Source organism: Schistocerca americana, chromosome 2, assembly GCF_021461395.2.
Source record: "Schistocerca americana isolate TAMUIC-IGC-003095 chromosome 2, iqSchAmer2.1, whole genome shotgun sequence".
NCBI lineage: Eukaryota > Metazoa > Arthropoda > Insecta > Orthoptera > Acrididae > Schistocerca > Schistocerca americana.
In genome coordinates, this window is record NC_060120.1 from 424,898,203 (window position 1) to 424,924,874 (window position 26,672).

Consider the following 26,672-nt stretch of genomic DNA (forward strand, 5'->3'; position numbering starts at 1 on the left):
CAAGAGAGAGGGTTGGGATAGTGTAAAAGTGGAACCGATGTCTGCCAGTGAGGTTAAATTTTGAGTGACACCATTATTATTAACAGATAACCCAGCGCATTGTAATTTATGTTTGTCCTCATATCCATCACAAAATCGCTAACAATGAGAAAACCACCTACTGCACTTTAGTAGTCTTGCTGACATTTAAGTCGCCTTAATTTCCAGAATATGGTACACTGTATGGCTTCAGGTGTTGCCAAACAGCCAATAAATCGTGGAAGTCTTCTTTTCAGTTATGTACTGCCGCAGTGTAACGTCACTAACCTTTGAACAAGCGAGCGAAACGCAACGACTGAGGTTAACGATTAATACGTTGGCCGGTCGGGTTCATATCCTGCGCTTGCGGTTTCCTTCTTTTCTTTTCTGTCGTACAGAATATTTCTAATTTCATGCTAAATTATTCAAAAATAGTGCTTTTGTCATAGTAGTTACGCTAGTAATTAGTAATTGCAACAAAGTTTCTTTAAATGTGTGTTTCGTTCATTACGGAGTAGATTACAAAATCGATTTACTCCCTATCACTTGCTTCGCTTTCTATGCTAGAACAATATTCCCGGCGATATTTCTCGTAGAAGGAACCAAAACACAATTTCGTAGAGCACCATGTACGTTTGATGGAAGCAGTTGCTTTCCAGGCTAACGGATCTTTCAGGAACTGTATCGGACGACACAGCTCGATCAGATTTAAAATAATTGTTCTCTCTTCAATTAACTTCGACACGAGCCACGCGTATTTGTTCTTTCCTCCGATAGCAGTGAACTACAGTGATGCAGTGTTAAAAAATACATTTTTTTAATCTTTCCTTGGAGTGACTTCTCTATTAGATTCTAGCATGTGAATATTTTATGAAAATTTTAGCCTACAGGTAAAAATAAGCATCATAGGTTTGGCGCAAAGAGGAGCACATTTGAGTAGCATAATTTTTACGGTGTGGCTGCATTATTTTCTTTCATCTACAAGGATTTGATGGTAAATCGTCCGATCACCCTACCGTCACCAGAAATTAATAACGTACAGAAATTATTTTTGCCTCATATACGGAAGAAATGCATATTTTAAGAACTCTCCGTACTACACTCTCGTGAATCTCCCCGATTTCGTGCAGGTCACAGTTCCATTTTTTAATTTATGAGTCAAAAGATCAACAACCCTAACAAAATTCTCGGATGGTTCGCTCATACATAAGAATACGTAAGATAATATCGTTGCTGACAAACTTTACTACATTGTTCTGTGAATAAATGAGTAATTCTGATAAAATGTTTTATTTATTTATTATTATTATTATTATTATTATTATTATTATTATTTACTGCACAGGGAAGCTTCCCGCTCCTTGGTCCGCAAGGGATCTATTGCACGAAGATTACTACTGGCCTTTGATCGGTATTAATTGCATAAGTGACGTCAAAATTAGGGATGAGTACTTTCGTTTATGTCTGCAATCCTTCCGCGACTGTTAATACTTCGTCCATCGTTGCGAACTTTCGGAGCTGTCCAAATGTTTGCAGTTTTAACTACGAACCACAAACTGAATATACATTTGAGAAACTGTGTGGTACTGACTGGTTTAGTAGTGCAATTACTACGGCCAACATGCTATTTTTGAATAATTTTCCATTTCATGTATTATTTAGTGATATTCTGTACCCCCGAAATAGAAAAAAAAGGCACACGAGTGGCCTTGATACAGTACCGCCAGCATTGTAGCCACGAACCTTAACTTTCTTGTGCCCTCTTAGCCATAACATACACTATGTGATTAAAAGTATCCGGACACCTGGCTGAAAATGACTTACAATTCGTGGCGCCCTCCATCGGTAATGCTGGAATTCAATATGGTATTGGCCCACCCTTAGCTTTGATGACAGCTTCCACTCTTGTACGCATACGTTCAATCAGGTGCTGGAAGGTTTCTTGGGGAATGGCAGCCCAATCTTCACGGAGTGCTGCACTGAGAAGAGATATCGATGTCGATCGCTGAGGCCTGGCACGAAGTCTGCGTTCCAAAACATCCCCAAGATGTTCTATAGGATTCTGGTCAGGACACTGTGCAGGCCAGTTCATTACACGGAAGTTATTGTCGTGTAACCACTCAGCCACAGCCCGTGCGTTATGAACAGGTGCTGGATCGTTTTGAAAGATTCAATCGCCTATCCCGATTTGCTCTTAAGCCGTGGGAAGCAAGAAGGAACTTGAAACCTCAATATAGGCCTGCGCTGTAACAGTGCCACGGAAAACAACAAGGGGTGGCAAGCCCCCTCTACGAAAAACACGACCACATCATAACACCACCGCCATCCAATTTTACTGCTGGCACTACATACACTAACAGATGAAATTCACCGGGCATTCCCCATACCCACACCCTCTCATCGAATCGCCACATTGTGTACCGTGATTCGTCACTCCACACAACGTTTTTCCACTGTTCAATCTTCCAATGTTTATGCTCCTTACACCTATCGAGGCGTTGTTTCGTATTTACTGGCGTGAAGTGTAGCTTATGAGCAGCCGCTCGACCACGAAATCCAAGTTTTCTCACTTCCCGCCTAACTGTCATAGTACTTGCAATAGATCCTGATGCAGTTTGGAATTCATGTGTGATGGTTTGGATAGATGTCTACAATGTACGCATTACGAGCCTCTTCAGCTGTCGGCAGTCTTTGTCAGTCAACAGACCAGGTCTGCCTGTACGCTTTGCCGGCCGGAGTGGCCGTACGGTTCTAGGCGCTACAGTCTGGAGCCGAGCGACCGCTACGGTCGCAGGTTCGAATCATGCCTCGGGCATGGATGTGTGTGATGTCCTTAGGTTAGTTAGGTTTATTTAGTTCTAAGTTCTAGGCGACTGATGACCTCAGAAGTTAAGTCGCATAGTGCTCAGAGCCATTTGAACCATTTTGAACTGTACGCTTTTGTGCTGTACGTGTCCCTTCACGTTTCCACTTCACTGTCACATTGTAAACAATGGACCAAGGAATGTTTAGGAGTATGGAAACCTCGCGGTCAGACTTATGACGAAGTGACACCCAATCACCTGACCACGTTCGAAATCCGTGAGTTCCGCGGATCGCCCCATTCTGTTCTCTCACTATGTCCAATGATTACTGAGGTGGCTGATATGGAGTAGCTGGCAGTAGGTGGCAGCAAAATTCGCCTAATACGAAAAACGTATGTTTCTGGCGGTGTCCGGATACTTTTGATAACATAGTGTAAGTAGCGCTCCTGTATAAAGAATAAGAATAAAACTACAATATCGATTTCCTCGGTAATTAGGGAACATCATATGAAAGGCTGCCAGTTAGGTACTCAGGACAGGTCGCTCTACAACACACCGAATGTTCGTGAAATTCAGTGATTAACAGTTCTGATCGTCCCCTAGCCAGACATCGGTATCGACATAGCAGAGTCGCTGACAGACGCCGCGGTCCGCGCTTGCAGGCGCTCGCAGCACTTCAGTGGTGCATGGTATGTATACAGTGGCGTTCCGTGATGATGATATAAGCTTTCAGAGGTGATAGAGAAGGGGAAAAACAGTGACGGAAAAAAATCGCAACACCAAAAATAATTAATTTAGAGCAATGAAATTTCGGGACTATATTAGTCTAGGTTAAAATTGCAAGATCACGCAAGTAATTCGAGCTAAACCATTGCAGATGTCAAATGTTTTCACAATAATAACAGGCGTAACCGCTAGAAGTTGAATGCAAACGTGCAACGTGTACGCATTGTGTTGTACATATGCCGGATGTCAGTTTGTGGAATGGAAAAATGGTTCAAATGGCTCTGAGCACTATGGGACTTAAATTCTAAGGTCATCAGTCCCCTAGAACTTAGAACTACTTAAACCTAACTAACCTAAGGACATCACACACATCCATGCCCGAGGCAGGATTCGAACCTGCGACCGTAGCGGTCGCGCGGTTCCAGACTGTAGCGCCTTTAACCGCTTGGCCACCTCGGCCGGCTGTGGAATGGAGTTCAATGCTTGCTCCACCTGGTCGCTCAATACAGGGTCGGTTAATGGTGTTTGTGGATGACGCTGGAGTTGTCGTCATATTATGTTCCGTATGAGCACGATTGGAGAGACATCTGCTGATCGAGTGGGTCAGGGCAAAGTGTCGATAGTCTGTAAAGCATGTTGCGTTACAAACAACGGTATGTGGGATGGCATTATCCTGTTGGGACACACACCCTAGAAAGGTGTTAATGACTGGCCGAATCTCCAGACTGCAGTTCTGCAGTGAGGGTGTGCTGGATAACGACAAGAGTGCTCCTGCTGCCATACTAAGTCGCACCCCTGGCTATAGCTCCATGTGTAGATCCAGTCTGTCCAGCACACAGACAGGTTTTTGCTCGCTATTAACTAGCCTCATTTTAACCAACACAACGCTATCACTAGCACCGAGGCAGAACCAGGTTTCATCAGAAGACACAACAAATCTCTTCCCTGCTCTCCAATATGCTCTCGTTGGACACCACTAGAGTCACAAATGGCAGTGATTTGGTTTCAGTGAAATGCAAGTTACAGGGTGTCAGGATCGGTGCTGTTCTTGAAGTAGCCCATTTGTAGCAATTCATTATTTCACAGTGGTGCCAACTGCTGCTCAGATTGGTGCAGCAACTGCAGTACGACGAGCCAGAGCCATAAGCTGTTCACGACAGTCTTCCCTCCTGGTAGTGCCGTCTGGCCGTCTGCAGCCCGGTGAGCGTACATTATGGTGACCACCACTGTCAGCAATCATGCACAAGGGCTACATCCCTGCCAGTTCTTTGTGCAGTACCGCAGAAGGAACATCCAGCTTCTCGTAGCACTGATACACGACGTCGTGCAAACTCACTAACGTCTCGACAATGGCGTCTTTGTCGTGTTAAAGGCCTTGTTGACTAACGTCTACACACCAAGTCCCATTTCAAAGGTAACTAGCGCTCACGACCGTATTAGCGCCACTCTTATACCACTGGCGCCAAATTTGAATAGATATCATCCTTCAGATGTAGAAAGACTCCTGCCATGTCGTTTATGACGTACAACACCTTCTTGGTATCGCGGTTTTTTCTTTCTATCTGTGTATATCAATTTGAGGCAAGGAACCCTTATCCGCAAATGACCGAGTCGACAGGTATAAGCGGAAGTCTACTAAAGTTCCGCCTTAGCCTTACGTAGCGATCCAAAGAATTGTCTCAACTTCTGAACCCTGATCACGACGTACAGAATTCCCGCTGAAGACTCCCCATTAGCCACAGAGAATTTCCTCTGTTGATGGAGTAGTAACGGCGAACGTAATATAATGTCAGAGTGGCCGAAAATCGTGGGTCTGCAGCAAAGCAATAACGTATTCTATTCACCTGCAGAAGTTTCGCAAGTTCCTACACTTACAACAGCTGTTCAAAACGGTGTCCCCTAGCGTCAAAGCAGGCATGCTACCGTCGTGCAGAATTCTGTCTTACCCATTGTAATGTCACCGCAGGCTTCGAGAATTCTTACCAGGAGACCGTCATTAGTTTCGACAGCCGCCTTGTGCACAAGACAGCTCACATGCCTCCACAAGAAGAAATCAAGTGAGGTGAGATCACGTGAACATGAAGACCGCGAAAATGGGGTTATCCAGCATATTAACTTGTAAGGGACTGTCCAGTCGATGTGTACAACCTTCAGTCAGGTGCGGTCTCAAGTTAGAACCACGACCACTGACGAATAACTGTTGGGATATATTCCATGAACCAGGATAATATATATATATATATATATATGTGAACTGAAGGGGGATCACTACTAACAGCTGCATTGGGATATTAGCGGAATCAACGGCGACAAGCAAAAATGTGTACTGGACCGGGATTTAAACCCGGGAACTCCTGCTTACTAGGCAGGTGCGGTAAGCACAGTGCCATCCTGCATACAGAGTTATCGCAAGGACTATTGGCCTGGCTGGGCAATGGATGCACTTTCTTCTGTGCGAATGTACACTACTGACCATTAAAACTGCTACAACACGAAGATGACATGCTACAGTCACGAAATTTAACCGACAGTAAGGCGATGCTGTGATATGCAAATGATTAGCTTTTCAGAGCATTCACACAAGGTTGCAGCCGGTGGCGACAGCTACAACGTGCTGACATGAGGAAAGTTTCCAACCGATTTCTCATACACAAACAGCAGTTGACCGGCGGTGCCTGATGAAACGTTTTTGTGGTGCCTCGTGTAAGGAGGAGAAATGCGTACCATCACGTTTCCGACTTTGATATAGGTCGGACTGTAGCCTATCGCGATTGCTGTTTATCGTATCGCGACATGGCTGCACGCGTTGGTCGAGATCCAATGACTAATAGCAAAATATGGAATCGGTGGTTTCAGGATGGTAATACGAAACGCCCTGCTGGATCCCAACGGCCTCGTATCACTAGCAGTCGAGATGACAGGCATCTTATCCGCATGGCTGTAACGGATCGTGCAGCCACGTCTCGATCCCTGAGTCAACAGATGGGGACATTTGCAAGACAACAACCATCTGCACGAACAGTTCGACGACGTCTGTAGCAGCATGGACTATCAGCTCGGAGACCATGGCTGCGGTTACCCGTGACGCTGCATCACAGACAGGAGCGCCTGCGGTGGTGTACTCAACGACGAACCTGGGTGCTCGAATGGCAAAACGTCATTTTCCGGATGAATCCAGGTTCTGTTTACAGCATCATGATGGTCGCATCCGTGTTTGGCGACATCGCGGTGAACGCACATTGGAAGCGTGTGTTCGTCATCGCCATACTGGCGTATCACCCGGCGTGATGGTATGGGGTGCCATTGGTTACACGTCTCGGTCACCTCTTGTTCGCATTGACTGGACTTTGAACAGTGGACATTACATTTCAGATGTGTTACGACCCGTGGCTCTACCCTTCATTCCATCCGTGCGAAACCCTACATTTCAGCAGGATAATGCACGACTGCATGTTGCAGGTCCTGTACGGCCCTTTCTGGATACAGAAAATGTTCGACTGCTGCCCTGGCCAGCACATTCTCCAGATCTCTCACCAACTGAAAACGTCTGGTCAATGGTGGCCGAGCAACTGGCTCGTCACAATACGCCAGTCACTAATCTTGATGAACTGTGGTATCGTGTTGAAGCTGCATGGGCAGCTGCACCTGTACACGCCATTCAAGCTCTGTTTGACTGAATGCCCAGGCGTATCAAGGTTTTTATTATGGCCACATGTGGTTGTTCTGGGTACTGGTTTCTCAGGATCTATGAACCCAAACTGCGTGAAAATGTAGTCACATGTCAGTTCTGATATAATATATTTGTCCAATGAATACCCGTTTATCATCTGCATTTCTTCTCGGTGTAGCAATTTTAATGGCCAGTAGTGTACAAATACGTCCAACCTCCTGCTGAAATCTCTAAGTAGCTAACAGGAATATTATAGACAGAGACTGCGGATAGGTGGTGCTCGGTGGGAGTGGGGATCTGCCGTGAGGCGTACCGAGATAGTCCGCGATTTTCCGATAGCACTGTGTCCCGGATGGCGTAGTGGTTACCACAACGGCCTAGTAAGCAGGAGAACCCGGGTTCGAATTCCGTTCCAGTACACATTTTCAATATCCCACTGTACCTGTTAGCAGTGATCCCCCTTCAATATGGTGTTTCACAGCTGCGGGATATGCGTGGTGTCTGTTCTTTCGATGGAACAAACACCATGCCCTCAAATAAGGGAAGTATGTTTCTGACGGTGAACACTGGAGCCTGTAAGCGGGGACGAAGAAGAAAATGACCTAGTACGTCATCACTGTGTCTGCTCACACATTGACTGATACCATGCGTTGCGGGCTCCTTACAACTATCGCGTGCTGTTCTTATCCGCTATAACGTGATTATTGCCACTATTTAGCATCACGTCTATGATGAATCAGGCTTCAACCGAGAAAAGTATATAAGCAGGAAAGCGAGGATCGACGAGAAGGAGCTGCAAGAAACAACGGCCGAACACGACAAGAGGTCCGACGTCTTAGCAGAATCATTCACTTTCTGTGGGTGGTAGGAGTGGAGCTGCGTTCCCCTTGATACTCAACGCATAATCCTCTCAGAAACATTGATTTCATTTGCAATAGACCCAGCGTTCGTCCGCGCTTGTCCTCTAGAACAATTACCACATCTTCTTAGTTGGGAGTTCGTGTAGTTCGTCGTCTACTTCAGTCGTTGCACTGTGGTACCAATTGCACTGTTCCACTTAATCGTTGAAAAAATCTTTCAAACATGGTGTGAGCCGGATATATTCTACGCAGATTTTTGGACTTGTGCAACCGTTTTATCCTTACCATTTCTATGCTCTTCCTATTTGTTTGCCCATGTTAGAAAATCATGTCTGCAGGTTTCGTCACCGGGTATAACTCCATTTGCTTAGTGCTGACGAAGTCAGTAGTTCATCTTGTAAACACTGACTACAGTCTGTACAGTACAGACTTTGTACATCGGGATTCTTCATATCAGTAAACTTTAAGGCATACCCATCGAATTAGTTAAGCTACTGTTCAAACTTCTGTATCTAAGATATCGCCGGGACTGTCTGCCGCACACTCTTAGGAACAAGAGAACCAGTAAATGTAGTACACTGTCAGCGGTAACAGAATCATTCCCACTAATAATTTTCGACTCGCTCGCTTGAGGGCCAGGTTCCTTTAAGTCAAACTGTTAAACGTTCCCTTTCCCGTTACCCCTGAATGTTTGCAACATCAGCACGGAATTACCCTGTATGAGGAGCTGCCAAATCGCTTCGGATCTTCAAGTAGCTTCTGATATCGTCTGTAGTGATCATGGAAACCTGCTATTGCCTTTTGCTTTCGGCAGGTACCGGGTTACAGTTCCGGAATACAATGCTATTTCGTACGATGGCTTGAATTTGGATCCCCAGACATTATTCTTCTTCATCCTGAAACGTTTCTGTCATTGCAGATCGTTCACAGAGCCTCTTACAAATTTCTCTGTTCTCTCACAGTCTATTATTCAGCATTTCCACCCATTGCAGTCCTCTTCCGCTTACATCATTCTTCATCTGGTCTCTCCATCTTGTTCGTGACCTTCCAATTGATATTCTTCCAGATTCTGTCCATTCTAGAGCGCTTCTTCAAAGTATTTCTTGTACAATACTTCCAGTGCCACCAAATCATTAAGCCTATTTGCCTCTATAGTTTCTTTTATCAGACTGATCTGGAGTTTGTTTCGTATTCTCTCATTTCATATACTGTCCTTTCTTGTCTTACCCAGCATCTCTCGTTGAGAGCGCATCACTGTCGCTTGTATTCTGCTCAGATCTTTCATTGTGCAAGTCCAGTATTCTAATCCAACGATCAAAACTTGATGATAATATGACTTTTACATCACAATCTTTACGTTGGCACGCATTTCCCACTTTCTAATTATGTCTCACACACAATAATAAAATTTTGAAGAACTTCAATAAACAACGAAATTTCGTCCTTGGTTCCTTGGTTAATTTCATCCTTAGATACGTCAAAGCATAAACTTCTTTTATAATATATCCGTTACAACTTCATCTCTCCTTTCTTATCAAATTTTTCTGCTGATTTTTATTACCTCATTTTTGTAATTTTTTTTGTAATTCCCACTTCTTCAATAATTCTCCGCCAGGTATTTAGCTCTTCTATCAATTTCGGCTCATTTGATTCAAAATGATCACATGTTCTGCATATGCTATGATGTTTGTAAAATATCGAGTTGACCCTCGGCGAACTTTCCTTATTATGCTGCCCATGATTATAATGAAGAGCACAGACAAGAGAACACACTTCCTTATGTAAACCCTGCGTCTCTTCTAAATCATTTCGATACCTTTCAATCTGCACGGTCCACTCACATTAATGTGACCATTGCCCATGTTAGATGTCAACGTGCGGTTACCACTGACAAACGGCAAGTGTCAGCATTAACAATGGAGGGTGTATAAAGTGTGTTCGAAGGGAGGGGGCGCAGTCGTTGTCGTATTACGGAAACGGGACGATTTATCTGATATCCGAAAGGAGGAAAAAAGGGTGGAAACATTTTCGAAAGGACTAAGTTTGTAAACTATTTGCGTGTCCCCGTGTTTAAAGTGCCATTCTGCATGTTCTTGTAATCCAAGTAATTTTGCGAGCATTAGGTGATGAGTATAGTGGACTATGACATAAAGACTTAGACAGTGTGAGGTACGAAGGTTTCGGTCAGTTTGGCGATAAATCAAAGCTGAATGAGCCATCGTGACAAGCGAAATATCCGGGTAAGAGTCCCAGTTGGGGACAAAGTTTCATGTGTCGCCAATAATTAGTATATCTACACCTAATACAGCTTACGACAAGGAATTCGCAGTCAGCGAATATATTTTGACAAGTGTTTCCGCTTAAGGCCAGCAGCTCAGACAGATATGGGCTGGAAAAAGAGCACTGTTATATAAGTCTGCATGTCGCCGATGGGATGTGAGGCAAAGGGAAAGTGCGCAGCACGTTTTGGAGCTTTAGAAAGCAATGAGGTTGAAGAATGCCATTTAAAAGAGATAGGATCTGTTACGACAGATGAAAGACACGACGCACTTAGCATGGAACATGGGTACTGGGTGTGAAGGAGGTCACAGATGCGGATGTTTAAATTTTGAAACTAAACCTACGATTGGTTAATAGTGACTATTTTGGTAGCAGCGATGAGAATTCGTGAATGCGCACGTGCCGTTGTTTTCACTGGAGGAAACGCGAAACCACAGATGCAGTGGGAGAGAATTTCTGTCTTCTGCCCGTGTTTCACAGACAAGTGGTTAAGCACGGCAGTGTTGTTCGTAGGCATCAGTCTCAAAGGGTGCAGGTCGAACCCAGGAAGGACGTAGATCTAGGAACCATCGGTACAATAGCAGCAAACTGTCGTAGCTGTGTTGGGAACATACCGGACCTCCAGGCGCCAATAGAAAGCACTGATGCTCGTATTGTCAATCGTTATAGGCATTGAAAGCTGGGTAAGGCCGGAGATACGTTCAGCCAAAATTTTGCGAAAGTACTAACGGTGTTCAGAAACGATACGCGAAATACAGTTGGCGGTGGCGCGTTTGTAACTGTTAGAAGTAGTTTATCTTGTAGCGAAATTGAAGTTGATAGTTCTCCTGGGTTAATATGGGTAGAGGTCATTCTTGACGCCGGAGTAAAATAATAACTGGACCCTTTCACGACTTCCCAACTCAGATGATACTGTTGCTGAGAGGTTCAAAGAAAACCTGAGTCTAATTTCAGACAAGAACCAGACTCATACAATTATAGTTGGCAGAGCCATCAATTTACACAAGATATTTTGACGAAAATACATGTTTAAATCTGGAGGTACACATAAAAATATGGTTCACATGGTTCTGAGCACTATGGGACTTAACATCTGTGGTCATCAGTCCCCTAGAACTTAGAACTACTTAAGCCTAACTAACCTAGGGACAATACACACATCCATGCCCGAGGCAGGATTCGAACCTGCGACCGTAGCAGTCGCGCGGTTCCAGACTGAAGCGCCTAGAACCGCACAGCCACACCGGCCGGCCTACACATAAAACATCATCCGAAATTGTGCTAAATGCGTTCTCTGAAAATTATGTTGAGCAATTGGTTCATGAGTCCATTTGAACAGTAAGCGGTTGTGAAAACACATTTGATCTCTTAGCAACAAATAATCCTGAGCTAATAACGAGCATCAAATCGGATACACGAATTAGTGAACACAGTGTTGGCTTAGTGAGATTGAATACAGTAACTCATTTTGGTTTCGTCAGTATGTGCTGTACTTCCTCGATTCACCGCCAGTTGGCCCAATTGAAGGAAGGTAATGTTGACTTCGGTGCTTGTGTTGACATGCGACTCATTGCTCTACAGAACTAGCATCAAGCACATCAGTACGTAGCATCAACAGGTAGTGTTCATCACAAACGTCGTTTTGCAGTCAGTGCAGTGTTTACAAATGCGGAGTTGGCAGATGCCTATTTGATGTATGGATTATCACGGGGCAATAGCCGTGGCGCGGTACGTTTATATCGAGACAGATTTCCAGAACGAAGGTGTCCCGACAGGAAGACGTTCGAAGCAATTTATCAGCGTCTTAGGGGGCACGGAACATTCCAGCCTATGACTTGCGACTGCGGAAGACCTAGAACGACGAGGACACCTGCAATGGACGAGGCAATTCTTCGTGCAGTTGACGATAACCCTAATGTCAGCGGCAGATATGTTGCTGCTGTACAAGCTAACGTTGACCACGTCACTGCATGGAGAGTGCTACGGCAGATCCAGTTGTTTCCGTACCATGTACAACGTGTGCAGGCACTATCAGCAGCTGATTGGCCTCCACGGGTACACTTCTGCGAATGGTTCATCCAACAATGTGTCAATCCTCATTTCAGTGCAAATGTTCTCTTTACGGATGAGGCTTCATTCCAACCTGATCAAATTGTAAATTTTCACAATCAACATGTATGGGCTGACGAGAATCCGCACGCAATTGTGCAATCACGTCACCAACACAGATTTTCTGTGAACGTTTGGGCAGGCATTGTTGGTGATGTCTTCCACCTACGCTCAATGGAGCACATTATCATGATTTTATACGGGATACTCTACCTGTGCTGCTAGAACATGTGCCTTTACAAGTACGACACAACATGTGGTTCATGCACGATGGAGCTCCTGCACATTTCAGTCGAAGTGTTTATACGCTTCTCAACGACAGATTCGGTGACCGACGGATTGGTAGAGGCGGACCAATTCCATGGCCTCCACGGTTTCCTGACCTCAAACCTCTTGACTTTCATTTATGTGGGCATTTGAAAGCTCTTGTCTGCGCAACCCCGGTACCAAATGTAGAGACTCTTCGTGCTGGTATTGTGGACGGCTGTGATACAATTCGCCATTCTCCAGGGCTGTATCAGCGCATCAGGGATTCCCTGCGACGGAGGGTGGATGCATGTATCCTCGCTAACGGAGGACATTTTGAAAATTTCCTGTAACAAAGTGTTTGAAGTCACGCTGGTACGTTCTGTTGCTGTGTGATTCCATCCCATGATTATTGTGATTTGATGAGAAGCAATAAAATGGGCTCTAACATGGAAAGTAAGCGTTGCCGGACACATGTCCACATAACATATTTTCTTTCTTTGTGTGTGAGGATGGTTTCCTGAAAGTTTAGCCGTACCTTTTTGTAACACCCTATATTCAGAAAATCAGATAGAAAATTCGCTTGACGACTTCTTGGGAGACAATCTCCACTCCTTCCAAATTAACAACATAAGTGTAGACCAGGTGTGGCTTGAATTCAAGTAATTAGTATCGACAGAAATCAAGAGGTGTATACCAAGTAAATTAATAGAAAACGGAGCTGTTTCTCCATGCTACACAAAACAAGTGAGAACACTGTCGCAGAAACAACAAAGAAAAGCATGCCAAATTGAAACGAATACAAAATCTCCAAGATTGCAATCTTTTACAGAAGCTCCAAATTTAGCGCGGACTTCGATCCGAGGTGCTAATAACACTTACCACAAGGAAAGTTTGTCTCGAAACGTGGCAGAAAACTCAAATGGATTCTAGTCGTACGTAAAGTATGCTAGTGGCAAGACACAATGAATGCCTCCTCTACACGATAGCAGTGGGAATAGTATCGACGGCAGTGCTGCTAAAGCAGAGTTACTAAACACAGCCTTCCGAAATTCCTTCACCAAAGAAGACGAAATAAATATTACAGAATTCGAATCAAGAACAGCTCCAAACATGAGTAACTTACAAGTACGTATCCTCGCAATAGGAAAGAAACTTAAATCACTTAATCTTCGTAAAAGCAAGTCTTCCAGTATAGAATGTGTACCAATTAGTCTCCTTTCAGAGTACGCTGATGCAATACTTCCATTCTTGACAACCATATACAACCGCTAGCTGGGCGATAGATCTGGTAGGCTGCTCAGGTCACGTCAGTATTGGAGAAAGGCAATAGGAGTAGTCCACTAAATTCCAGGCACAGATCGTTAACGTCAATATGCGACAGGATTTTGGAACTTAGATCATGTTCAAACATTATGATTTACCTCGGAGAGAACGGTCTATTGACAGACAATCAACAGGAATTAGGAAACATCGTTGATGTGAAACACAACTAGCTCTTTACTCACACAAGTGGCTCGTCAGCAGATTGTGTGCTTATAGAGTATCGTCTAATTTGTGGAACCAGATTCCTGATTTCCTGTCAGTCAGGACACAGTTCGTAGTTATTGACAGAAAGTCATCGAGTTAAACAGAAGTGATTTGTGGCGTTCCACAAGGTCGTGTTATAGACTCTTTGCTGGTCGTTATCTATATAAACTGTTTAAGAGACAATCTGAAAGACCATCTTAGGTTGTTTGCAGATGATGTTGTCGTTTATCGACTAGTAAAGTCATCAGAAAATCAAAACAGTTTGCAAAATGATTTATAAAAGACATGTGTATGGCGCGAAAATTGGCAATTGACCATAAACAATGCAATGTATGAAGTCGTCCACATGAGTGCTAAAAGGAATCCTGTAAACTTCGGATAGACGTTAAATCAATCAAATCTAAAGGACGTAAACTGAACTAAATATCTAGAAATCGTAATTACGAACAAATTAAATTGAAAAGAACACCTAGGAGAAGGCGAACCAAAGACCGCCTTTTTTTGTCATAACAGTTACAAGATGCAACAGACCCACTAAAGAGATTGCCTACACTACCAGTGTCTGTCCTCTTTTGGAGTAGTGCTGCTTGGTGTGGAGTCCTTGTCAGATAGGATTAACGGAGTACGAGGAGAAAGTTCAAAGCAGGGCAGCACTTTCTGTATTATCGAGAAATAAGGGAAAGAAAATGGTTCAAATGGCTCTGAGCACTATGGGACTTAACATCTGAGGTCATCAGTCCCCTAGAACTTAGAACTGCTTAAACCTAACTAAGCTAAGGACATCACACACATCCATATACCGGGGCAGGAATCGAACCTGCGATCGTAGTGGTCGCGCGGTTCCAGACTGAAGCGCCTAGAACCGATCGGCCACAACGGCCGGCTAGGGGAAAGAGTGTCACGGACGTGATACAGGATTTGGGACGGAAATCGTTAAAACAAAGGTGCTTTTCGTAGCGGCGCGAACTTCTCACGAAATCTGATCGTCACCTTTCTCCTCGGATGCGAAAAATTTTTAAGAAGGGAAATCACAGTTCGCGTGGGTGATATATGTGTTCGTTTTTTCAGCTCGCTTTTCGAGAGTGGAATAATAGATACTAACTGTGAAAGTGGTTCGATGAACCCCCTGCCGTACACTTAAGGGATGAGATGCAGAGTTGTCATGTAATTTTAGATGCAGATTATCAACTTATTCAGCAGTCATAGGTGATTTACGAGGATGCAGTTTTGTATCATTCTGTCTCAACACCACCTACCTGTGGCAAGGTCTTTGGTACATGTCTTTGCGTCCTAATGCCATTTTGTAATTATGTATATTGTTCACTCTGTGATTAAACTCTGATTAATACATCTAGCACTAAATCGGATTGTTTTAGTGATGTTTAAATTCATTTAGTAGCTTGATGGAAGCCCTTGCAAGTATTTATAAGTGAGCTGTGTTACCCATATTTCATGTTCATCTTGGTACACTTATTTAGTTATCCGTCGCGCGACTCTGTTTTCTCATTTCGCGTGATCTCACAGAAAGCAATCTGTTCATTGTGTACGTGACCGGGATCCGATCACGTAGCGCCCCAGAGGTATGCTAAATGCTTAACGGACACCTCACACTGCGCATCTATGCCCGAGTCACGCGCAGCGGCCCGCCGCTCAACAGTGCCGGCCCACGGGCTCTGCAGGCCCTGCCCACGGGCCGATCTGCTCAGTGATGCGGCTGCACCACCAGCCCGCAGCACTTGGCCGCTCAGCCCGCCACAGCCCACAGCACTGGATGCGCTATCTGATGTACATCCTGTACTGCGTAGCAAGCTCTACCACTCTCAGCGAGAGATTTTCCTTAAATACAGTAAAAAACGTTTACCACTGAACCGGTTGGGGCGAAATACTTTTCCATGTTAAAAGAATTTCGTTTCACGGTGCACGCGAAACAAATGCTCAACAACATATTCAATGTAATTTTCTCAAGTCTTGTTCTATGTTCAAATATACTATTTAGTTGCTAATACATTTGATTAGATATGTCTGTTTGCCGGCCGGTGTGGCCGAGCGGTTCTAGGCCCTACAGTCTAGAACCGCGGGACCGCTACTGTCGCAGGTTCGAACCCTGCCTCGGGCATGGGTGTGCGTGATGTCCTTAGGTTAGTTAGGTTTAAGTGGTTCTAAGTTCTAGGGGACTGATGACCTCAGAAGTTAAGTCCCATTGTGCTCAGAGCCATCTGAAACATTTTTAGAGATCTCTGTTTACAGTTTGAAGATCATCACTTCAAGAGAAGTATTGGGTTGTTTTCGTACAGATATCTAGGCCATCATAAACACAAATTGGATTGCGACACACAATCAATGATATTAGACACGTGCAGAACCGAATTCGAAAACTAACTGAGTAACAGAATAAATTGTCCTGACCCTGGCGGAACCTGTACCTCCACAAAAGCAGTACTGTTTATTTTCTGTGGACGAACAAAAAAACAAAAATAAGAACAAAAATTCTGAGTGTTAATACGACTGCATATAGTAAGTGCTTAATATCTAATTGGCCCGCGATGCGGATTATTATCGTGTAAAACCATTTTTGTTTAGTGATAAAGAAAACGTAATTGTGGCATTTCACCGGGTCCATAGTACTATTTCCTGTTAACGGATTGTTCAGATTCAACTTAAAAAATGGTTCAAATGGCTCTGAGCACGATGGGACTCAACTTCTGAGGTCATCAGTCCCCTAGAACTTAGAACTATTTAAACCTAACTAACCTAAGGACATCACACACATCCATGCCCGAGGCAGGATTCGAACCTGCGACCGTAGAGGTCGCACGGTTCCAAACTGACGCTCCTAGAACGGCTCGGCCACTCCGGCCGGCGATTCAACTTCAAGACATGATGTCTTAGTATGGGATAAAACTCCAACATCGTGTCTACAACGGAGTAATAATCCACAGAGGAGCAGTTGTATTTATTCTGCTCGAATGCACACTAATCTGACAATAATTTGCAGAAATGAAAGCTACTTGCCAAACAAGTACAATAAGTGACAACCGATTTAGCGAGGATGTAAAACAAAACGTGGTGTGCAAAATTATTTACATCATATACCCCCCATTCATTTACTCTGATACTGTAGTTGCTGTGAAAGAAGAGAAAAACATAAACGTTGTACGCATGCAAATGCGACCATTATGCGCTTAGGATGAAACCTGCAAAACTGATATTTGTGTCTGATGTAGAGCTCAATGATTGCACTCATCTAATTTTTCCGAAAGTAGGAAAAAATTTCCCGTTTTCATTCCAATATGAACCCACATGTTCTACCAATTTACAATTCGGGTTTAAGTACCTACTTGACTCACTTGTGGAAGTCGGATTGTAGTCAATATCTACCCAAAACCCGAAATTCTGTCCTTATGTTTGCGGGGGTACTTCATGAGGATCTGTTGAGTATAATGCCTCACCCGTCAGAAGGGTTTTAAACTGTTATGGAAAAAAGACACTACACTTTTAATATACCGTTTGGCAACTCAGCAGAATCTAAAAGTACTGAAAACAAAGGCAAAGGTTTGAATTATTTCCCAACATTTCTGCACTTCGCCAAAGTCGCTTTCAGATTCTCCGTGGACACTTCACATATATTTGGTTGTCCTTTAGGTAAGAATATACATGAGGTGACCGTCTTTTCTGTGGCCGAATTTAGTTTTGTTTCGTGGACGGCACTTACCGAGGAAGCGTTCTTCTTGTGACTGCCCGCTCTAAATTATTTATGTTGCAGTTACTGGTTTGTATGCTTTATCTCTTCCATGACTCTACGTTTCTGACATTCAGACAGCATTTTAAAACAGCGAAACGATGACCAAAGAAAAGTAGCTAGTATGTTGTGCCCCGTAAATATTAACTTTTCCTCCGAATAATTTTTCAGCCGAATTCGCAAAAGGTTTATTTCAGATGCTTCTCCGCCCTGACATTCTTTACTTAACTCTTTCAGGAGTTTCATCTTCCATGGCAGCAGGAAGTGCAGTGTAGGTGATTTCTCAGTTTTTGGTTCTTTTGAAGCCTTCTTGCAGGGCATTAAGAAAAATCCCGGCTTTAAAATTCCTGAAATAATTTACGTGCTAACGTTTATGAAATTAATATAAAAACCACTACAGCACACGTACCGTCAGAAGAGAAATCATTTCCTCCTTCAAAGTGATGTCAATGACTTCTGCTCTCTCTATTTCTCCTATCTCACACTGGTTTTCACGAAGAGCCGAGTATCGCCTATCGACCGATTCAAGCATGATCAGTCGTGTGTTCCAGAGAATATCGTTTGACTGCTTCAGCGTTCTCTCAAGGCAGTGAACAAAACCACATTGCTTTGCAAATGTATCAAGTTCCTTAACCACGGCCAGAACAAAATGAAGTTGTGGACAATTGGATGACATGCACTACACACTAAACGCCTTTCTTAGCACTGCGTTCAGCATATGACACGAACAATTCAGGCTAAATACCCACGAGGAGTAGCGATAGTGTTGACACTCTGGTCAGTCGTAAAACGTAGGTCTTCAACTAGTCTTGAGAATATCAAGAGAGATAAATCGTCCCAACAATTCCTTTCTGATATTTTTACCTGTTTTAGGCTCAGTTGGAAACTTGGCCATAAACAAGATGCGTGACCTGAGGCCCCAACTAACAAAACAAGAAACTGTTTGTGTCAGACAATGATTTGTCCTTGCGCTGCATGTCCACACATGTGGTCACCGAATATTCACCTCGGTTCACGTAATAAATAACGTCAGGTATAATTTTTTTTCTACGGTTTTTCACTTCATCTGTAACGTGTGGTGAAACAGTAGTGGGGTGAGGCACAATAGCTTTTGTGGATAATTTTCCATAAGTCGCTGCAGTATCAATCAATGTCTGAGCCAGATCCTAAAATCCTTCACCTCCAGTAGCTTCAAATAATATAAAATCACTTGCACACATGGCGACACCTCTGTCAGTAATCTTGTCTGGTGATTGATGTCATTAGGAAAGGCGATAACGTAGAAGCTGTGAGGAAAAACGGCAACGACCTAAGGAGCAATATATTGAAAAATAAAGAATGGAGCTTTTTTGACGAGTGCTCCTGTCAAGTTAATAAAAAATGCCATATACCCCTTTGGATTAAACTCTAAAGTGATACTAGAAGATCTAACACGTAATATGTAGGTTTGTGGGTAGGAACACAAAGATCACAATACGCAGAGAATGGCAGATAATCTTTGTCTGATAGCAATCTAGATTGTATGTGAAATAATATGAATACATAGGAGAATATCACAGTAATTACATAAATTAAAAAAAGGGTGTAAACGAAGATGTTATGTAGAGATACGTATAAGCAAAAGATGAGAAATAAAATGAATTTACATTTATAATCTATTGTTTGTAACGAGAACTTAACCTAACAAGGGGGAAAATGAAAATTGTATGAAAATTTAATACTATGCTGTCATTCTCTGTTCTGTGTTTGTTGGTTTCCATTATTTCCAGTATTGTCTTCTTCTGCTACTTTTGACAGGATGTAAAACATCACATTCTACAAAATATGCATGGTTTTCTGCTACAAGATGATCAGCAAAAGTCGAATCATTCTTCCTTAATCACCACCTTCTCTCATGTTCGTGTAGCCTAACTGTGAAAACTCTGCCTTGCTGACAAATATTTCACAATGCTTACATGTGGTTTTATATACACCGCTGTGTGCCAAGGGTTGCATTTTATCATAACTACTGAATAAAAATATTGATACGTTACTGGTATTATAAAACCCAGGTCTGTAGTTGCGAGACATTTAACTGCTTTGCAAAACTGTCTGAACAGTTACCAATGTATGCACTTTTACATGTGTTTTGAAACTACTGAGTGACTGCTGTTGGCCAACGTATAGAAGTGTTGCAATTTTATTCACTTCCTTATTTCGTAGAATCGTATCAACCACAAGAGAACTATAGCCGTTGTGGGAAACTATTTTTATGATGGTTTGTGGTCCTGGCTGAAGGGCTGATTTATATAATGGAACATATACGAAGCAATGCAAATTGACTGGAAAGCTGCACGTTTGTGGCTATGTGGATGATAGGAGCTTCCAGGACTTATAGTATCAGTAGCTATGTTATTTCTGTGAATGCTAAATATGAGTTAACTTGTACTAATATCTGAATTAAGTTACAAGAAATTTATAGAACAGCTTTCCAGGTCCACTGTAAACTGAATTTTCTTATCTTGACAGTTAAAATGATGTAATAACGTATCCACCTGTTTAGTGGTAACGATCCACAAACACACCACATTATCGACATACATGGATCAGTACTTAATTTTACAGTTCACTACCGCTTTCTGTAAGAAAATTTGTTCGAAAGTGTCCATGAAAATTTTGGTTAGTTTAGGACTAAGAGGTGAATTCATAGCTAGGTCGTCAGACTGACTAAAATGCTTGTTTGGAAATTGGAAGTAATTCTGTTTTACACACATCTGAGTAATATCTATTATGTCATGCAATTCAACATGATGTACTTTAGATTCATGCAAAAGAATCTGTTAACATGATTATGGATACATCAATAATAACATTTCTAAATAAGCTAGTGACCCAGGAGATACTAATGTACAACTGGGTGGGGTATGTATATCTTTAATTTTATCAGTCAAGGCCATAGTATTTCTTATACACTAAAACGCCAAAGAAACTAGTATAGCCATGCATATACAAATAGAGAGGTATGCAGGCAGGCAAAATATGACGCTGTGGTCGGCAACGCCAGCGTAAGACAACACGTGTCTGGCGCAGTTGTTAGGTCGCTTATTGTTGCTAGAAAGGCAGGTCATCATGATTTAAGTGAGTTTAAACGTGATGTTATAGTAGGCGCACGAGCGATGGGACACAGCATTTCCTAGGTAACGGGGTGTCGATGAAGAGGGAATTTTCCCTTACGACCATTTCAAGAGTGTACCTTGAATATCAGGAATCTAATAAAATATAAAATCTCTGACATCGCAGCGGACGGAAAAAGATCCTGCAAGACTGGGACCAACGACAATAGGAAAGAATCGTTCAACTTGACAGAAGTGCAACCCTTCCGCAAACTGCTGCCGATTTCAGTGCTGGGCCATCAACATGTGTCAGTGTGCGAACTGTTCAACGAACCATCTCTATATTGGCTTTTGGAGCCGAAGGCCCAGTCTTGTACCCTTAGTGACTGCACGACACAAAGCTTTACGCCTCGCCTGGGCCCGTCAACACCGACACTGGACTGTTGATGGCTGGAAACATGTTGCCTGGTCGGACGAGTCTCGTTTCAAATTCTATCAAGCGGATGCCCGTGTGCAGGTGTGGAGACAAACTCATGAATCCATGGACCCTGCATGTCTGATTTTCTAGCTGGCAGAGGCTCTGTAATGGTGTGGAGCGTGTGCAGTTGAAGTGATATGGCATCCCCGATACGTCTAGATACGACTCGAACAGGTGACACATACGCTAGCATCCAGTCCGTTGTGCATTCTGATGGGATATTCCAGCAGGATAATGAGACATCCCACACGTACAGAATTGCTGCAGAGTGGCTCCAGAAACACTCTTCTGAGTTTAAACATTTCCGCTCGCCACCAAACTCCCCAGACATGAACATTTTTTAGCATATCTGGGATGCCTTGGAACGTGCTGTTCAGAATAGATCTTTACACCCTCGTACTCTTACGGATGTATAGACAGCCCTGCAGGATTCATGGTGTCAGTTCCCTCCAGCACTACTTCAGATATCAGTCCAGTCCATGGCACGTCGCGTTGCGGCCCCTATGCGTGCTTGCGGTGGCCCTACACGATATTAGGCAGGTGGACCAGTTTCTTTGGGTCTCCGCTGTATAAAAGTTGGGTTTAAAACTGGTATTCTTTTTAATGATATAATCAAGCCCTTTTGCTAATAGATAATATGGAGCAGAAAAGGATGATACTATTGGGCGTATTGGAACTTCATCTTCCTTTAATTTGGGTGAGCCAAATAATCTATGAGTCATGGGATTCAAATTAATTAGCAAATGTTGGTTTCAGGTTTCATTACTTTTGCACGGTTTGATTGTGGTTTTTATTGTGCTCTGGAGATGGCCTAAGAAGCCGAAAGCCGCTTCCTGACCTAGTAAATATAATTTTGCAGAGCATTAGGATGTGTTATCCATTTAATATTAAAACAGTTTATTTCTAATTGAATGACGTCAGCAGATGCATCGAATGCAATTAATTACAAATCTACACAGGAGGAAGAATAGAAGTGGACACGCAAGCGGCTATGTTTGTCGATGTTTAGAAGCACAGTCGTTAGCAAAAATGATTTCCTCTCATGAATACCGACACAGATCTTAACGAGACTCTCTCAGTTAACAGATACAGCCATGATAACATCTATGACTCTCTGTCTTCAGTGGTGAATTTCTCGTAATATTTCTCTGCCTTAACTTACTTGCCGCTCTATTCTTTTTTAAGCAAAGAGTTTGAAATTTATCTTTGTTTCACTTCCATGCGATATTTCATTATGTATTTCTCACGTAATGAGTTCTAGCATTTTTCATTTTGACATGGTGCAAACAGCTTTGAAGAAATGATCGTTATTTAAAGTATTATGTTCACATGGAGCCAAACCTCCAACTTTCGTGAACAGAAACAAACATCTGAGAGTGTACAACGACTCACAACCAAAAGCAAAAAAAAGTACAATCGTCTTCGTCATATCCCAGATTCAAACACCACAAAAACTACATATAAATTCAGAAACCTTGGTTTGCCAAAATTAATAAAAAATCTAGTAGGTAACTATAATAACAATTAAACTGAGCGTTATGATGTGGCTGCGGCATCTAAAACTTGTAGTTGCCCCCCTAAGATGCATATGTTGCCTGAAACTTAATTCTCAACACAGCCGTAGGTGTATTAGGAGAGGTCGCGTTCACGACGGATAGTTTCGACTCAACTGAAAAACTTCATTCATATAATGAAAGTAGATAAATAAATGAGATAATAAATTGTATGTCTCCAGTTATGCGGTGAAAGATAACGTTACTGTAAATAGCTTTAAAATGATTCTGTGCTGTGCGGAGCAACCGGCCGTCGCGCTGAGGTCACGGCCTCGTATTATCCTACAGTCTATTGCCAAGTGTGGAACAGTGCAGAGACAGTCCGTGGGCCGGGCTGATCTGAAGGGCTGCTAATGGCCCCTGCACTCCGGCCACGAATAGGTGGCCCAGCACGGATCGTACGGTGACGTCACGGGCCCGTTTAATCCTAGAGTGCTGAAGCAGTACGTTCTCAGCTGCGCCCACTCGTGAGACGGGCCTCTTTGCAGGTCTCTCATCAATGCTACAGTTACGCAGCTGAGGCGTATTAGTTTATATCCGTTCTAGACGTAAGGAAAGTATACGTTTCAGTATTAATACAAGCTCTAAGCCCTTTGTGTGATAGTAACCCGCCAACAATAGTTCACTAGTGCTTTGACTAGTAATATCACGACTTCCTGAAATTAGGAATGACGAACAGGCAGCTGACTTATGAAATTTCCTGTAAAGGACTAAAACAAGTGGATTCCTTAAATCCACTAGGTTTTCACACATATATGCTAAAGACAGTGATGAGTGACTACATTACTGTGAAGCGTTCTTCTGGCAATAGACGGTTTTGTAGTATAGGAAAAACAGTAGGACCAGGACATGAAATGCGAAATTGCTCAGTACCCTACATTCTCTAAGAGAGTAGCCGGGGGTTTACATGTAAATCCCTACTTTATATTGTTGTTGTTGTTGTTGTGGTCTTCAGTCCTGAGACTGGTTTGATGCAGCTCTCCATGCTATTCTATCCTGCGCAAGCTTCTTCATCTCCCAGTACCTCGTGCAACCTACATCCTTTTGAATCTGCTTGGTGTATTCATCTCTTGGTCTCTCTCTACGATTTTTACCCTCTACGCTGCCCTCCAATACTAAATTGGTGATCCCTCGATGCCTCAGAACGTGTCATACCAACTGATCCCTTCTTCTAGTCACGTTGTGCCACAAACTTCTCTTCTCCCCAATCCTCTTCAATACCTCCACATTAGTTATGTGATCTACTCATCTAATATTCAGCATTCTTCTGTAGCACCACATTTCGAAAGCTTCTATTCTCTTCTTGTCCTAACTATTCATCGTCCATGTTTCACTTCCATATATGGCTACACTCCATACAAATACTTTCAGATAAGACTTCCTGACACTTATATCTATATTCGATGTTAACAAATTTCTCTTCTTCAGAAACGCTTTCCTTGCCATTGCCAGTCTACATTTTATATCCTCTCTACTTCGACCATCATCAGTTATTTTGCTCCCCAAATAGCAAAACTCCTTTACTACTTTAAGTGTCTCACTTCCTAATCTAATTCCTTCAGCATCACCCGACTTAATTCGAATACATTCCATTATCCTCGTTTTGCTTTAGTTGATGTTCATCTTATATCCTCCTTTCAAGACACTATCCATTCCTTTCAACTGCTCTTCCAAGTCCTTTGCTGTCTCTGACAGAATTACAATGTCATCCGGGACCCTCAAGTTTTTATTACTTCTCCATGGATTTTAATACCTACTCCGAATTTTTCTTTTGTTTCCTTCACTGCTTGCTCAATATAAAGATTGAATAACATCAGGAAAGGGCTACAACCCTGTCTCACTGCCTTCCCAACCACTGCTTCCCTTTCATGTCCCTTGACTCTTATAACTACCATCTGGTTTCTGTACAAACTGTAAATTGCCTTTCGCTCCCTCTATTTTAACCCTGCTACCTTCAGAATTTGAATGACAGTAGTGTAGTCAACATTGGCAAACGCTTTCTCTAAGTCTACAAATGCTAGAAACGTAGGTTTGCCTTTCCTAAATCTAGCTTCTAAGATAAGTCATAGGGTCAGTATTGCGTCACGTGTTCCAATATTTCTACGGAATTTATACTGATCTTCCCCGAGGTCGGCTTCTACTAGTTTTTCCATTCGTCTGTAAAGAATTCGCGCTAGTATTTTGCAGCTGTGGCTTATTAAACTGATAGTTCGGTAATTTTCACATCTGTCAACACCTGCTTTCTTTGGGATTGGAATTATTATATTCTTCTTGAAGTCTGAGGGTATTTCGCCTGTCTCATACATCTTGCTCACCAGATGGTAGAGTTTTGACAGGACTGGCTCTCCTAAGGCTGTCAGTAGCTCTAATGGAATGTTGTCTACTGCCGGGGCCTTGTTTCGACTCAGATCTTTCAGTGCTCTGTCAAACTCTTCACGCAGTGTCATAGCTCCCAATTCATCTTCATCTACATCCTCCTCCATTTCCATAATATTGTCCTCAAGTACATCGCCCTTCTATAGACCCTCTATATACTCCTTCCACCTTTCTGCTTTCCCTTCTTTGCTTAGAACTGGGTTTCCATCTGAGCTCTTAATATTCATACAAGTGATTCGCTTTTCTCCAAAGGTCTCTTTAATTTTCCTGTAGGCTGTATCTATCTTACATCTAGTGAGATGAGCCTCTACATCCTTACATTTGTCCTCTAGCCATCCCTGCTTACTTTATATTAAGAAGTGTAAACTTAACAACGGATGTGTATGAACCGATTAATCTGCAATTTACCTGCAGTTCACAAACCTTCTCTAACATTTTTGGTTGGAGGGAATTTTTCCTTACATTGTAGGAAGCTGATGTTTCTGGCAAGCGTAAAATTTGTAACGGCACTTTTATTTCACAATAAAAAATCTAACTAAGAACCACATTCCCACTATAATAACCGGTAATCACACAGATTCTTCCCAGCAGCCAAATGCAGTTACCTCTCCATAGTTGCACAGCACACGTATTTTTAACCCAGTTCTGATCCGCACTAAACAGAACACGCTGATTTGTGCCTCTCTCAGTTGTTTCTTGACTAATTCCAGCTTTATATGTTTTTATAAGTCCGATTTCCTGAGTGCACTGCAGTCATAGCAGCACCTGTATCCAGCTGAGAGGTTACCGCAGCAGGTATAGGACCAACTGCGCTTCCTCCAAAGGCGGGGGAAGGTGGTGCCATTCTATTGAGTGCTAGGGTATCTGGGGATTCGAGGAAATCAATAAGCCAATCGCGCTACATAGAGGGCTGTAGCAGACGTGATGTGACACACTGCGCTACTCGCCTATGGGTAGCCGCACGGTCATAGGCGTCTTGTCACGGTCCGCGCGGCTCTCCCCGTCGAAGTTTCGAGTCCTCGCTCAGTCATGGCTGTGTGTTACGTCAGAGGTCCATGCAGCTGCGGGAGGAGGAATGGTTGCAGTGACCAACAGTAAGTTGTGGTTGGTTAAGTCAAGTATCTGGCCCTGGCGTTCCCCTTCTGGTCGCTCAGGCGGGATGAACTGGTCCTTACACGCTTCCGAATGTGT